The following is a 4,162-nucleotide window of genomic DNA, read 5'->3' on the forward strand; positions in this document are numbered from 1 at the left end:
CATGTATTCCTCAAAGTTGCCGAACCTTTCACTTGAGGAAGCCATTGTGTTGATGTCTTCACCATTCGTGTGACGTCAAACGTGGGATACGACTATTTATCACACTAAAAAAGTCGTATCACACGTTATGACGTCACACGTTGGATATGACGATTTCACACATGGCTATTAGCCAATTACAGACTGTGAATTCTTTTAAATAAATAATAATATTAATGAACACATATATTTGCACTTCAGCCCAGCAAATGAGGTGTTTTAGACGGATGGATTAAATGGCTTCAAATAATAACCAGGTTTATCTGATCAGATATGTTTAAGCCCCGTGAAAAATCACCTCATACGGTGAGCATGCAATTATTGAGGAGCGTTTTACGATAGGTCGGAATTTAACAACAATCGAGAAAAGAAAGTTATATTCAACGTTTATTCGCACCTCTCAAAATCATTTTTTCTCTGCACGAGTTCAGATCACATCTTGGCATCCTGTTGATGCAACGTTTCCAATTCAACATCCTTTGCTACAGTTAATCTGGAATATTCCTGGTTCTGTTGGTCCATGTTGCTCTTTAAGTTTGCGATTGATTGATTTAGCCTGTGTAATAAAAAAATCAAGTCGTTCCTCTCGAATTGTTAAAAAGTTGTCGAATTTCAACATCAACTTGTTCAAAAGCACTATTCTTGAACGGATGAATTCATGAAAGTCATAATAAGGCGTTCCAACAGCCCGGTATTATAGGTTAAATATGGTTTTTCGGTTCAAAAGCGGATATATTCTAAGTTTTGAAATAGAAATGCCCTGTGGCAGAGCTTAGATTAGTAAAAATAAATTAGAACAGCTCACATTTGTATTTTGGACATATTGAGGATAAAAATATTTTCAAAAAAAGCTACTCGTAGACACGAGACACGAGTAATGAACCTTTGGAGGTTCACAATCGAAATAAATAATCCATTTCGACTTACGCCAGATCCGTCAATGAACATACATTGGTACAGAAATCAGAAATGCATAATGTGATTGATTTAGGTAAGAACCCATTTCAATATACATGGTCTTGTCCCCCGTCCCTCCCCCCTGAGGAATTTCATAAAGCTTACGTATGTATTGTGACATCACTTTCCTTCAGTTTGTCCACAAGTCTCCATTCCTTTTGACGATGTTCCTGTTCTTTAGCTTCGAGTTGGTTTTGTAATTTGCGAATATTCTGTTGAAGTTGTCTTTCTTCCTCAGTGAAACCCTGGAATGAACAATCACAGACTTAAATAATGTTAAAGCATCATTGGGATGATCGATATATAGCTAATATACCAGGAGTGTATATACGGCTGTACATATTGTATTGTACAACCCAATTGTTGCGTCTTTTTAATAACTAGACACTCAAAAAACTACCACAAGAATTAATGTTTGGTATCTTGTTCTACGTGAACATTTCTTTGTTGGGGTTTTGTCCATAATGAAGCGACTTGCAAATCGCTGTAACCACAATGTTAAGGCCCTGTTACACTGCGCAATTTTTCTTGCAACTTGCAGTGCAATTCTACTTTTGAAAGATGTATGTAAATTTGGGAATAACAAAACTTTTGTCTTCATACACTTCACGCACTTTTCTTCTGCAAGACTAATAATTTAAATATCTTAGCAGTGCAATTGCATTGCAAGTTGCAAGAAAAATTGCACCGTGTAACATGGCCTTTAGTACTAATTACCAGTGAATTCGAATTATGGCAGTCTGAAAGGGATGTCTAAATAGAAATCCATTCTGCAGAATTTCATAGATTTTATTTATCAACAAACCAAACTTAAATGCAATTCTCATGCAACATGCAATGATCATAGTTAACTGGTTTGAGTTATTCGAAAAACAGGTCATTTGATCTGAAGGTTATGTTCATCTAAATAATTGTTAATGAACAGGCATATTGAGGTTTTTATGGTCTTAGGCAATGGAAAAATTTTCTGAAAAATTTCACAATCTAGAGAACAAAGGTCCTGTGTTTCTTGCCATTTGCCGAGGAAAAGTATGGGGTCTACTGCATTTTTCCATTGTATTAACACCAAAGTCTTTAAACACAGACATTTAAGACAGCTTGTCAGGTTTAAAAGCTGTAAGTTAATCTGCTGAAAATGTGTCAGATTTGGTGGAAACAGGTATTAATTTCATGTCCAGAGTCAACAAATATAATCCTTGATTCTAATTAAAATCCTCTAGTATAAGTAAACAGCAAAAAGTCATTTTCATATTTCAAGAAAAAAAAACTCATTTTAATGAGTTCAAATTTTTTTGAGAGAATTATAAGAAAATTTTCTTAAAATAAGAAAAGTTGCACACAAATAATTTTTCAGTTTAAGAAAATTTTCTTGAAATTAGTCCAAAATTTCTTATAGAATGTTTATAATGAGAAAAATTTTCTTAAGATATTTTTCTTAATATAAGATATATTTCCAAGAAAATATTTTCTTATTATAAGATAAGTTAATTCTCAAGAAACCCTAGAAACTCTGACATGATATTTTGTTACATGTATGAATGTAATGTAAATTTACTAAAATATTCATGAGTCATAATATAGAATACACAGCAGACATTAATACATGAGAATTATAGGTCCTACATGATTATATAGAAATACAGAGAAATGATCATATATAATATTGCACCCAGGCTTTGAAGGTTTTGTATTTGTCCAGTGCTTATTTGACATGTTTTTAAATATCAATTATTGCAGTACAGATCAATTATTGCAAAAGATTTTTGTCGTCCTTAAAATCAGATGAGACATCATCAGATAAAGTTGAGAGTAAATAATTTAAAAATTGTGAAGTAAATCCTAAGTTCACACTTAAAATAAAACTTTGCAATCGTGTTAGGAATTGAGTACATCAAACAAAAAATACTAGTAAATAATAATTTAGCTACTGTGGGGAATTTTAAGCTATTCTTTAGCTATCCCCTGCTATACCGGCATCTTTAAGAAAACTATTTTAAGACTATTATCAAATATGCCCATCCTACAACCCATTCTACACTGCTTTTCTACCTCCCTATGATAGTGTAAATTCCAATCAATTCACCATGTAAATGCATGTAATTGATTCAAACAATATATAGATAGAGGTCTTATCCAATGAAATCAAATTGTGTTAAATCCAAAAACTGTCCCTAACAAGATATGGATGGATAAATGTATCTGAAGGCAAAAAGAGAGCTTTGTGATAATTTTAATGATATAGGCAGACTCTGATGCACAATTTATACCCTTTGGAACAGTCCCAACCCTGCTGTGGAGAAGCACTGTTACATTAACCCCTCTCGATTTAGTATCAATCTGAAAATATAACTCAACTCTTTATAATATCCTACATTTCAAACAAAGACATTAGAAACACTGCCATATGCTGCTCCTTCGTTATATATATATCACAACATTGGACTATTCTATTTTGCTCCTCTGAGGTATTCTAGCCAGGCCATAATTGCTGAGGAATTCTAAGGTATTGTTTAGCTATCCCTACTATAGCCAACTATTTAACTATATAAACAGATAATAACATGGAAAATCATAGCGCAAATCATTGAACGATGAAAAAAGACCTAAATGCAATTCTTGATCTATAATAGGGTCGAATAAAGGCTAACGAAGGCTAACAAATAAAGGCTTATACGTTGTATATATATAATAACACACTCGATCAGCATGTTGGCATATGACATCATGAAACATCAACTCACCTTATTAGATACCACAAATTTGCGCCGATATAGTGTATATTTTTTCACATCCTAAACGTCCATATCTTTATCGGTAATATATAAAGTAAATAACAAGATAGAAATCCATATTCGCCATAAAAAAACAATATTTCTTTGATATGCATTATAGCGTTATAGGTTGTTTCGCTTAGTATTCAAATATCCCTCGTGGTCTACGCTCGAAAAGCATAATGGGATAAATAGAATAATCAGGCTCTGCGTCAGGCTGGACCATACAATTATCAGTATTAAACCTTTGAATGCTTTGAATTTTCTCACGCCGGATTTCTGTAAATGAAAACAGCATTTTGCAAACATTATATTATGACTTTCTTCTATTTTAATGGTTCTTGACCGAACATGTCACGCCATGCTTGTAAAGTGCAAGTACGAAAAGCTGTTGA

General features: G+C 33.1%; 1 long non-coding RNA gene across 1 annotated transcript; it reads right to left on the bottom strand.

Moving 5' to 3' along the window:
- Positions 1-441: 441 nt before the first annotated feature.
- LOC114544412 lies at positions 442-3,878 on the bottom strand. Its single transcript, XR_003690417.1, has 3 exons — positions 3,738-3,878; positions 1,102-1,241; positions 442-595 (listed from the first exon to the last, which is right to left on the bottom strand). It is a non-coding gene; the product is annotated as an uncharacterized LOC114544412 (long non-coding RNA).
- Positions 3,879-4,162: the final 284 nt, after the last annotated feature.

This window comes from Dendronephthya gigantea, unplaced genomic scaffold, assembly GCF_004324835.1.
Source record: "Dendronephthya gigantea isolate DGI-Jeju-01 unplaced genomic scaffold, DenGig_1.0 000775F, whole genome shotgun sequence".
NCBI classification, from domain to species: Eukaryota; Metazoa; Cnidaria; class Anthozoa; order Malacalcyonacea; family Nephtheidae; genus Dendronephthya; species Dendronephthya gigantea.